General features: G+C 39.4%; 2 pseudogenes across 2 annotated transcripts; both read left to right on the top strand.

The window, feature by feature from the left end:
* The first annotated feature begins 6,704 nt into the window (after positions 1-6,704).
* LOC143594738 (cyclic nucleotide-gated ion channel 17-like) lies at positions 6,705-9,783 on the top strand (annotated as a pseudogene). Its single transcript, XR_013146386.1, has 6 exons — positions 6,705-7,327; positions 7,568-7,747; positions 7,850-8,151; positions 8,302-8,413; positions 8,571-8,807; positions 9,000-9,783. The product of XR_013146386.1 is annotated as a cyclic nucleotide-gated ion channel 17-like (transcript).
* Positions 9,784-10,431: 648 nt separating this feature from the next.
* Positions 10,432-11,582, top strand: LOC143594740 (beta-amyrin 16-beta-monooxygenase pseudogene; annotated as a pseudogene). The gene is made up of 2 exons (XR_013146387.1): positions 10,432-10,946; positions 11,145-11,582. The product of XR_013146387.1 is annotated as a beta-amyrin 16-beta-monooxygenase pseudogene (transcript).
* Positions 11,583-12,664: the final 1,082 nt, after the last annotated feature.

The following is a 12,664-nucleotide window of genomic DNA, read 5'->3' as shown; positions in this document are numbered from 1 at the left end:
TTTCTGCAAGTTTTATTGAATAGAAGATACGATGACTGAAAAACATGGCAAAGTTTCACTGATGGTTTCGCATATGCTCATCAGTCATCACCCATCTGATTTTGAAACTCTACAGGGGTCAGTGTCAAATTTCATAGGGTCGGTTGAGATTTTAACACTCTAATAGCACTAAAAAAGAAAATTTCACAGGGGTCGGCTGACCCCCCTCCCATAAAGGTAGGTCCGCCCCTGCTCTTACTGCCCGTGACGTTTGGTTTGCCCTAGAGCGGGCCTTTGCACCTCACACTTCCTCCCGATAATATACCTTAAAAACACAACTTTTAAGGATTGAGATGAAGGCTGATGAAACCCCTACAGCATACTTCCAACGTGCACAAGAATATGCCTCTGCCCTAGCTAATATTGGTGAACCCTTGAAAGAAAAAGACATTGTTATGATGGTTATTTCTGGCCTACGTGACGAATACCATGGCGTTAAGACCACGGCCCTTACTCGTCAATTTGATTACAACGAACTTCATGCCGTGATTGCTGATCACGACTATATGCTTAAACGTCCTGCCCCAATTGTTCCACCTACTCAAGCATTCTCAGCCATGGCTCCATCTTCGGATAAACCCACCGAAGGCAGCCCTACACCATCATCAGATGCGGTTGTTCAGGTGGTTCAACAATTGGTGGCCCAACTTGGTGTGCAACTTCAGTTGCCATCTCAGCCCCAAGCCTTCTACACTAACCGATCCGGCAACAATCGCTTCAACAATCGGCAGGGTAACAGTCGTGGACGTGGTCGCTCTAATCGCTCGGGTGGCCCTAGTGGTGGAAATCGCAGTCAATTCAGTTGGGCATCAAATCAAAACGTAGTTTATGGATCCTGTCATAGGTGTGGCATAGGGCATCTCCCCGCTCACTGTCCTAATCGGGACCCAGCTACTGTTCGCCCAAGACATCAGCCATCGGCTAATTTTGCAGATACCAGGTCATATGCTTCTTCTTCTTGGCTTTCGAACACGGGCTCTAGTCATCATGTTGCCCCAGATCTCTCTAGTTTCGAGCATTCTGATGCATATCATGGTGGTAACAACCTCCATGTTGGCAATGGTAAGGGTCTACCAATTTTACATATTGGCTCATCCACATTTAATTCTCCAAACTGTACCTTTAATCTTACCAATATCCTACATGTTCTTGAAATTAAACAAAACCTCCTTTCTGTTCAAAAATTTTGTCGTGATAATTATGTTTATTTTGAATTTCACGATTCTTTCTTTTCTGTGAAGGACAAGTCTACACACACTACGCTCCTCACGGGTCCAAGTAATGATGGGCTATACTCGCTTCGGCTTCCAAGACAACAAGATATTTCTAAAACTGCCTTTTCTGCTCATCATGCTTCCCAAAACATTTGGCATCAAAGACTGGGACATCCTCATCCTCAGATTTTGAAGTCAATGTTGTCTTTTTATCATTTACCTTTGAATAACAATAATTGTTTCGTTTCTTTTTGTGAACCTTGTTCTATTGGAAAATCATCAAAATTACATCTGTTATCTTCTACTTTTAAAAGTACACATTTTTTTAGATTTGCTTATTTGTGACGTCTGGGGACCCGCCACGATTCCATCTAGTGAGGGTCACAATTATTTTCTTTTGTGTGTAGATCACTTTTCCAAATTCATGTGGATTTTTCCATTTAAACATAAATCTGATGTCTATAATATTTTTATACAGTTTCTGGTTATGGTTGAACGACAATTTCACACCAAACTTAAAAAAATCCAAACTGATGGGGGTGGAGAATGTTGGTCTCTATCCACCTTCTTTCAATCATTAGGCATTCTTCATCGCCTTTCCTGTCCACACACCAGCGTAAAAAATGGTATTGTGGAACGTCGACACCGACACGTGGTTGAAACAGGTATCGCTTTACTTGCTCAATCTCATATGCCACATCATTTCTGGCATTTTGCCTTTGAAACCGATGTCTACCTTATTAACCGCATGCCTTCACGCTCTAAGTCTTCTCTCTCTCCCTTTCAACATCTTTTTCGTCATCCACCCGATTACTCCTTAAAAGTCTTTGGTTCACAATGTTTTCCCCACCTACGCCCTTACAACAGACACAAAATTGACTTCCGCTCCACTCCATGTGTCTTTCTAGGATATAGCTCCCATCATCATGGTTATCGGTGCTTTGACCCCGAAACCGAGCGGACATACATCGCCCGCCATGTTCGCTTCAATGAACTCTGTTTTCCATTCAAATCTTCTCAACTTAACAATCTTCACTCCCCTTCACCCTCTCCCGACCCCTGTGTCTCTATATATCCCAATCCACCTGACACCGATGACTGTATCCCACCTTCCGTACAACAAAATACCACCTCTACGGCTGCTGGTTACCAGACCAGCCTTCACCAACTACTGTCCCAGCCTCCCCAGCAGCGGGAATACCTGTCCCACCTCCTCCACCACCTCCTAGGCCTCCCCTAATTCATACCTACCATCGCCGCCACAAACGACCCTCCCAAATAGCCACCAACCAACCTCAAAACAACACTCATACAGCCACCGAACAGCCCCAAACAATAACCAGACAGCCCCAAACTAGTACCCAAACAGCTCCTCGTCCTCGACCTTCTAATCTTCGGCCCAACCCAAAACCTACCACACCCTACAACATATCATCCTTTACCTCTTCTACCATCGACCCTAACACCGAACTAGCCTCCTTTACTATTGCCAACACTTTTCCTCAATGGCGTCAAGCTATGGCAGATGAATACTCGGTACTTTTGAAAAATGGCGCATGGTTACTAGTTCCTCGTGTTCCGGGTTCTAATATCATCGATTGCAAATGGGTTTACAAGATTAAACGGGATCCAAACGGGACGATTCAACGTTATAAGGCTCGGTTAGTGGCCAAAGGGTTTCGACAACAACCAGGTATTGACTACAAGGAAACATTCAGTCATGTGGTCAAGGCAACCTGATATAATGATAAATATTTATGTTTCCCGTGTATATTTTATTTAATATTTTAATTGTTTTTGTTCGTTTTTAGTCGAGATTTGTATACTACTAACGTTTTTATGTTTCGTAGGTTCCGGGATTTGATCGTGACGAAAAAGGGAGTAAAACGAGCTAAAACGAGCCGAAACGGAGATCAGGAACGCGTCAGGAAGTGTCAGAACAGAGAACCGGTCAGACCGGGCTGAACTGACCGGCCCCCATGAAAAAGCACGCCGCGCCGCGCGAAAGGGGGAGGTCAAATGCCCTCCGCGCGGCGCCTCGGCAACACTGGGCTTAATTAATTTCGTTTTCGCTTAATGTCGGGCCTTGTTTTGGTTATTTAAACACATTTAACTTAAACCTGACATAACCTGAAAACCCTTGGCCGATTTTGGAGAGTTCTTGGAGCTATCTTTCGCGTTTGTTGGTGATTTTAAAGGCAAGAGGACATCCGGTGAAGAGCTACACGTTCACGTTCAAGTTTACGGGTTTTATCATCTTCGATTCCCCGTTTCTTATACTTTCACCATGTTTTCGTTATTATTTGTTTTATTTGATTTATATATTAATATGCTAGGCTAAATTCCATAGACTGCCTAGGTCATGATGAACCTTAGTTCGGTTTGATTTTATTTGGATTTTCGTTTCGTTATGGATGTTATGTTCTAAGTAAACTGTTAAGTTTGATTTAGTTGATGCGTATGATTGCTTGGTTTTGTTTACTTGAATTTATTGTTTCACATAGCCCTTGTTGATTGTTTCATAGGATAGGGTTTTGTTAGGTCATTTACTTTGTGTTCTTGACTAGTTTGTGATTAATATCGATTAAAATCATAGAAACAATAAAATCAATTAAACAAATAAAAGTGAGCTGCTAGTCTAAGGCTGTAAAGTGATAGGCTATTGATAGATCTTTGCATGTCGGGATTGCTAGATTTAGTTCTTCGTAAGGAGTCCGTCTAGATTTGATTGTCAGCTTAGTCTATTAAATTAATTGGGTTTGCTTTGCTATCTTTTGAATTTCGTGCTGTAAGGTAGGATTTCACCATAAAAGATACTTAGACATAAGCGATTAAATAACCGTAAGGAAATTTAATATAAAACTGGTGAGTCTAAAAACTTGTTAGAAATCCATAGGCGTCTTCTTGAAGTTCAAGGGTCCTGTTCGGGTTTTCTGTCAAGGGTCTATTTTATGATCCCAGTTCCATAACGTGAGTTTTCCATTTATTTAATAACCGTAACTTTGGGGATTCTGGTCTGGGTAGTTATCTTTATCATCTGAGTTAATCTAAGTGTTTAATTGGTTGTTAGTTAAAGTAATTAGGGTTAAAGGTTTATTAATTAATTAATTAAGTAGTAATTATTATGTTTTATTATTTTTATAATATTAGGGTTAGGTTTTAATATTTTATTATTAGTATTAAATTCCCCCTCAAATATTATAAATAAATAGTCGTGTCTTGTAGTTGAGTCTAATTTGCTAGTTTCGTAATTTAAAGAGTCTCGTGGGTTCGATATCCGGACTTACTTAGCTGTACTAGAGTCGATCGTTTCACTTGCCGGTTAGTAGTTTAAGTTAAGTTTAAGGGTCTAGAGTATTACTTAGTGTCTAGATTAGTATAATTTTAGTTAATAATTATTTGACTACTTTTAGCACATCACAACCACTATTCGTATTGTGCTTTCTTTGGCGATCACGCAAAAGTGGGCCCTTCGTCAGTTAGACGTTCAAAATGCTTTCCTGCATGGAGCCTTAAAATAGATTGTTTATCTCCAGCAGCCACAAGGCTTTGTGGATCCTCACAAACCGGTCATGTCTGCTTACTGCACAAGTCTTTGTATGGGCTAAAACAAGCCCCACGTGCTTGGTTTCATCGGTTGTCTTCCACCTTACATCAGCTTGGGTTTCGAGGCTCCAAAACCGATCAGTCTTTGTTTATTTACACCTCCGGGGCCATGGTACTTTATATGTTGGTATATGTTGACGACATCATAATTACAGGTAATGATCCAAAGGTTGTAGACGCGGTTATTAGCCACCTCAGTCGAACTTACCCTATTCAGGATATGGGCAAACTTTCTTATTTTTTGGGTATTGAGATTGTTTCCAAAGGGGCAAGCATCATTTTATCTCAACAAAAGTATATTTTGGAGCTTCTTCAAAAACCAGACCTATTGGACTCCAAACCCTTCTCTTCTCCAATTTCTACATCAGCAAATCTTGCTTTAGAGGACAGTCCACCATTTGCCAATCCGGCACGCTATCGACAAGTTGTCGGGGCTTTACAATATGCCACCCTTTCCCGTCCGGACATCACCTTTGCAGTCAACAAGGTCTGCCAGTTTATGCAGTCTCCGACGGAGAATCATTGGTCCGCGGTAAAGCGTATTTTGCGGTACTTAAAGGGTACTCTCTCCCACGACTTGCTTGTTCAGCAGCAGTCAACTCAAGTTCTCCATGCCTATGCAGATTCAACCTTCAACAATCTGTCCGCTTTCTCATATGCTGACCGGGCCGGGTGTCCAGATGACCGTCGTTCCACGGGGGGATTTGCTATCCATCTAGGGTGTAATCTTGTCTCGTGGTGTGCATGTAAACAGAAAACTGTCTCTCGGTCATCTACAGAATCAGAGTATAAAGCTTTAGCTGATGCAGTTTCTGAACTCACTTAAATACAATCCGTTTTACAAGAATTACGGGTCCCGGTTCGATCAACTCCTACATTGTGGTGTGATAATTATCTCGGAGCCACATACTTATCAGCCAGTCCGGTATTTCATGCCCGCACAAAGCATACTGAAGTTGATTTCCATTCAGTTCATGAAAGAGTCGCTAGAGGTCAACTCTCAGTGCAATTCATCACTACAGATGATTAGATTGCCGACATCTTTATAAAGCCTCTGTCTACTCAGCGTTTTCTCTTTCTTCGATCCAAGCTAAGAGTCGCTTCCCGGCCTTAGCTTGCTGGGGGATGTTAGACAAGATATTATTTCATATTTAAATTATGTCTAATTGTATAGGGTCTAGTTTGTATTATTCAAGTCTATATATATATTGTAATCTCCTTATTATTATTTACAATAACAATTATCATTCCCTCTAATTAACTACCATTAACATCAAAATCCACCGGCCCTTATGACATACGGCCTTATGATGCGAGGCTAAAAGGTGTGTTCTAGTACCACACCTTTTGGCCAAATTAACCACACCTTCAGGTGCTTTTTTCATAAGCTTGTCAGGAAATAAAAGTTACCTTATCGGTTTCTTATGAATGAATGATATTTGCCGTTTAAAAAGAAAAAAAGATACAATATTGTTTGTTGAAAAAATGCCCCTCCTAAGTCCTAACGTGTTAGCAAAGTCTTCTAAAGATTTGCATTCTCTCTTTTGCATTCCACATATGAATTTGCTACCGTGCATCTATGTCAGTATGTCTGTACCCGCTACTATAATAAATTAGATAAAAGCACATCATGTACTATTGTGCAATCCATATGTTATGTCCCCAAGTTATCACATGACATGTAACATAATTCAGTAGACTTTATTTTTAAACCAGCATTATTATATAGAATAAAACAGGCATGCATCTTTCTTTCACAAAACAGTTTCAGCTCTTTCAACTTCTTTTCTACATTGTCATTAATCAATTCATATTCAAATGCATCATACAAAAAGTTTCATATTCATGATTTCCATCTAGGAATTGTTCTATGTTCCCTCCAAAACTAAACTCGTAATCATGAACTTCAAGCATGATAAGAAAACCAGGTTAAATTCCGCCATTTTCCACGTAATCTTATAACTCTAACAAACATTATTGTAACTTCAAACGACTTCCATAGGTTTCACACCGTCGAAACTGGGAATTCAAGTTCAAATCATGCGGGTATCAAATTTGGAAAATCAAGAATTCACCTAGTTGAAAATAATGAGCCAAAAGGAAAAACGATTCTGGACCCCGGAAGTGAAGTTATCCTAAAATGGAATACAATCTTCCTTGTTTCTTGTTTAGTGTCACTTTTTGTGGATCCATTGTTCTTATATGTTCCTTATATAGAAAGTAGGCGTGATGGTTCTCGGTGTATGGGGTCTAATTTGAGTGTAGGGATTTCGGTTACATGTTTACGCACTATTGCGGATATGTTATATATGTTGCATATAGCTATAAAGTTCAGGACTGCTTATGTTTCACCAAGTTCAAGAGTGTTTGGTAGAGGTGAACTTGTTAAGGATCAGAAGAAGATTGCGTGTCGCTATCTGAAATCGAGTTTCTTTGTTGATCTTGTTGCAACATTGCCCTTACCTCAGGTATGACTTTGTCTTATCCTCTTTTAGTTCATCATATTTTGTTTTTACACAATAGTTGTGTTTGGATGTGCGTTTTCGAGAGCGATCATGTGATATTGAATAATTAGAATCATATTGTAATTAGTAGTACAAAACAAGGTACAAGAAACTTGTAAGGGAAGTAGACGGCTGGTTCCGTCTGGTTCTCTCATTCTTATGGAATTTTAAACTCACATTGTGTTCTTGTTAAATTTTACTCAGATTGCCATATGGTTCTGCACCAGCAATGTTTTAGTATTCATTGTCCTCTTCCAATATATTCCAAGACTTAATCTTATTTTTCCTTTGAGCTCTCAAATTATCAAAACTACCAGAGTCGTCACCAAAACCGTTTGGGCTGGAGTTTCATATAATCTTGCATTATACATGTTAGCTAGTCATGTAAGTTATGTTTTTTTTTTTTAACTTTGAATACCATTATACTAAAACTTCTAAAAGTTTTTATTTTTATCAGTCTTTATTAAGCTAGCTCATGGTGTGTAGGTTTTAGGAGCATCATGGTACTTGTTGTCAATTGAAAGGCTTGCAACATGTTGGGAATCTACTTGCGCATGCGATAATAATCGAATGAAGTGTTTATCTCGTTACTTGAGGTGTCAGAATCTATACGATCATAATCAGAGAACATGGGCTAACAGAACACAACTTTTTAAAACTTGTGATCCAAACAACATTACAAGTTTCAAATATGGGATATTTGGAGATGCTGTTGCGAACGGGGTTTTTTCTTTCGGTTTCTTTCATAAATGCTGCTATTGCTTATGGTGGGGCCTAAGAAACTTAAGGTAAGATGGGAACAGCCTCTTAGATGGCTTTATTTGATAAAGAATTATTATTGTAGTAACATAGTTTTTAGTTATAATATTTCACCAGTTATTTCTAAAACATTCATATTTCACTAGTTATTTACCATTCTGTTTTCACTACATGCACAGTTCATATGGACAGACTCTGTCGACAACCACGTTTATTGGAGAAACATCTTTTTCCGTACTCATCGCCGTTGTGGGACTTGTTTTATTTTCCCATTTATTAGGAAATATGCAGGTACTATGCAGCATGAACACAACTTTTTAATTACTACTCCTTATTGAACATGAAAACCTATTGTGGAAAACTCATGGCCCACCAGTACCCTGCTAATTAGTCAAATCCAAATTAACAATTTTTATTATTTAGTTAACAGCGTTTTACGTTTTTGTAGACCTACCTACAATCCATCACTGCAAGGCTGGAGGAGTGGAGGCTTAGACGTCGAGACACAGAGTCATGGATGAGACATAGACAACTGCCTCGTGAATTGCAAGAACGTGTTTGTAAATTTTTACATTACAAGTGGCTCGCAACACGCGGTGTTGATGAAGAATCTATTTTATGTAATTTGCCTAAAGACCTCCGACGAGACATCCAACGACACTTGTGTCTTGATCTCATTCGACGTGTAAGATATGAACCGCTACTAGCAATTTTTTGTTAAATTTTAGTTGTTACAAAACGGGTCGGGCTGCGCAGGGTCATATCCAGCTTTTAAATTTTTTAAACAATCTTTTGTTGAATATATTTTGGTTAAAACAATTTATTAGATCTCTAACGGGTCAAATCAATAAATTTTAAAGAACCTGTTATTTTTCAGGTGCCTTTTTTCTCTCAAATGGATAATCAACTACTGGACGCTATATGTGCGTGTCTAGTGTCATCGCTAAGTACTCAAGGCACGTACATAGTACGAGAAGGTGATCCGGTTTCAGAGATGCTTGTTATAATAAGAGGAAGACTTGATAGCTCCACGACTAATGGAGGTCGAACAGGATTTTTCAACTCGATTACTTTGAATCCCGGTGACTTTTGTGGTGAAGAGTTGCTCACATGGGCCTTACTCCGAAAATCGACACTAAACCTGCCATGTTCGACAAGAACAGTTAGAGCATTAAGTGAAGTTGAAGCGTTTGCTTTACACGCAGAAGATCTAAAATTTGTTGCTAATCAGTTCAGAAAGTTGCATAGTAAAAAGCTTCAACACACGTTTCGGTTTTATTCTCATCATTGGAGAACATGGGCCGCGTGTTTTATTCAGGTGGCTTGGAGACAGGCTAAAAAGAGAAGAATGCTGCAATGGAACCTTAGCATGAGCGAATCATCAAGTGAACATAATGGCAATGCGTCATCATCCGATGCAAATTCGCTTAATGTCACGATACTAGCTTCACGATTTGCTAAAAACACACGACGGGGAATCTTGAAAACGAAAGAGGTTGAATTGATCAAGCTGCAGAAACCAGAAGAACCAGATTTTTCTGTTGATCCTGATGATGATTAGGTTTAAGTTTATGATACATTTGTAGTTTGTTGTAAGTTGGAATTGATGAATTAAGTACTTCATTAATAGTGCGTTTATATGTGTGTTAAATGTTTGGGAAAATTCCCATAATAGCCATTTTTACCAAGTTTTTCCAACTTTAGCCATCAAAGAACCGTCGTATCCGACGGAATTTTAACCAACTATGACTAACTTGTTAATATTAGTCTCTTAGGTTGACCTACTTGTGACTTGAAGTCTGAAATTACCAACAATAAAGAAGTTTAAAGAAAAGACAAAGAAGCAAACCGATATGTAATATAAGACTTTTCATACGGATAGAGGTGGTGAATTGACGTCACACAAATTTAATAAAGACTTTAATTAGAAAATATTAGTAATTTTTAAAAAGTTACATCACAAAATCAAGCATTTTTTATCTATGATTATATTACTAAATGAAAAATTGAGAACAAAAAAATACTAAAGTCAAAAACTGTGGTACTCTTATGTTGTATAATAATTTATGTTAAACCTGTTTAGGTTTGAGCTTAGCAGACTACATGTATATATCACTCAAATACACAATAACTAACATACGGAGAGAGCCAGAGAACATAGAATAGCTAGCCCAGATGCCTGTGCTTGTTTGGCTTCGTATTATTCTTATTATTGTCCTTTCTTTCCTTAATACTATAACCTGTCTTCTTCCCCATAACATCAACCTTCTTCACACATATATATACACACACAAACATATAATAACACTCATCCAACACAAGCAAACATTCATCAAAAATGGACACCCTCATATTAATCTCTTCAACACTTTTGCCCATCATCACCATCTTCATTTTGCACCACCTTTTCACCCAAAAATCAACCATTCCCGGAAACTATGGCTGGCCGATCATCGGCGAAAGCATCGACTACTTCAAAAAGCTTCGTAGCGGCACCAACGAGTTGTTCGCGATGCAAAGAAGAAAACTATTCGGGGATGTGTTTAAAACATCAATTCTTGGTGAAAAGATGGCGTTTTTGTGTGGCCCTGAAGGCAATAAGTTCTTGTTCTCTAATGAAAACAAGCTTGTTGAAGTATGGTGGCCGAGTTCAGTCGAGAGTATTATTAAGAAGTCGAACAATAAGTCGGTTACTGAGGAATCCGCCAAGGTCCGCCAGCTGTTGCCGCCGTTCTTGAGAGCTCATGCTGTTAAGAATTATATCGCGGATATGGATTCGGAGTTGAGACAGCATTTGGAGGATTACTGGACCGGCCGCGATCAGGTTGGCTGTTTTATATTTAACGCACTGTACACTACAAAATAAATGAGTATCATTAACGGTCATATACTGATGGTAAATCCCATCTAGGTTTCCCATGAAACATTATATATTTTGGTATTTTAACTACTTCAGTCAGTATAAGGTTTTAGACTTCTAGTGACACAATTAGTATCGATAATAATAATAATGGTAAACCAGGTTGAGGTTTGCCCATTCGTCGCAAAATACACGTTCGCGTTGGCAGTAAAGTTGCTAATGGGAGTATGTGACGCGACAGAGTTGGAGAAGCTTGCGGTTCCGTTTGTGGAGGCAGCCGGTGGAATCATATCGGTCCCAATCAACATCCCGGGTACAAGGTTTAACCGTGGAGTCAAAGCGTCGAAAAGGATTCGTGAAGTTATTAGTGGCATTATCGCGCAAAGGAGGAAAGATCTTGCTGATGGAACAGCTGACCCGTCGCAGAATCTGCTCTCTCACATGATTGTCGAGGTTGATAAACGAAATCAGGACACGAAGAATGCCCCGACAACCGATGGTGACATGTCGAGTGACTTACTAGGCTTGCTAATCGGTGGTTACGACACCATTAACACGACGGTTGTCTTCATTATGATGATGCTAATGAAATGGCTTTGAACGCCTCTGACTGGTGGTGGAACAAATGCCCTTGGAACTCCATCATCAAAATCATAGTACGGTTGTTCATAGTTTTGTTGTCGTCTTGGTGCTCGATCTCTCTGATTTTCGGGATGATTCTGTCTAATTTCTTTGTCATCACGGGGATCTTGTTGCTGATATCGACCCCGCTGTTCACCTCTACGCTCCTCCTCATCCTCAGAATCGTAACCAAAATCGTCCCCTATGTGCCAATTTTCCACCCGTGCACGAGCACGATCAATCTCGGGTCTTTCCTCTCTCAAATCATTCTGTCTTTGACGGTTCACTGGAGCTGATCTGATTGACAAGTTGCCATCCATGTTTTTGGGATTACGGTTAACATCTCTTCGGTTGAATAGATTACGGTTTTTGTCACGGTTAACGTTCTGGTTTTGTGGGATTGGTTGTTCTTGGTCATGTGGTTGGTAAGCATTTGGATCTCTTCTGCTTCGGTTACTCATGGTCTCTTCTTTTGGTTCTATGAATTCGGGTATTTGGTTTAGTGTGGGTTTCTGAGCTGCTCGGTTTCGTCTTGCTGTTTTCTCGATTTAGGGATCAAACTGGAGCGGCTCTTTCTCACGGGAATATCTTGTCTGCATCAACCTGTGAAGTTACCTGCACAGACACAAACACTAACACCCCACGTAAAATCAACGAAGAAAAATTAAAAACAAAAACTAAAATTAGAAACTAAGCTAAACTAGCACTTTGCGCGTTGATTCCCCGAAAACGGCGCCATTTTGATCGATGCTGAAAGGTCAATCAAAAACACTTATAAAAATACATTTACTAGCTAGGGCAAGTAAGGTGTCGAATCCACAGGGAATCAGTGGAAAGTGCAAGTGGAACTCAAATTTTATTGTAAAAATAATTAAAGTGGACAGACGATGTCAAGCGGTTTAAATGAGTAGTTTGTAAACGATTATATGAAAATAACCAAACTCCAGGGTTCGGGTTTTGCAACAAGTTAAGGAATTGATAAACTTCTTTGGGTGTTTTCGTGTTAAAATATATAATCAAAAGACTTAACTATTGGCTATGTTAATCGTCATAACTGAATC

This window comes from Bidens hawaiensis, unplaced genomic scaffold (genome assembly GCF_021521415.1).
Source record: "Bidens hawaiensis isolate Kalapana, Puna unplaced genomic scaffold, B.hawaiensis_p1.1 tig00044151_1, whole genome shotgun sequence".
Classification (NCBI taxonomy): domain Eukaryota; kingdom Viridiplantae; phylum Streptophyta; class Magnoliopsida; order Asterales; family Asteraceae; genus Bidens; species Bidens hawaiensis.
Note: the sequence above shows the minus strand (reverse complement) of the source record. Positions and strands in the feature narration are given on the sequence as shown.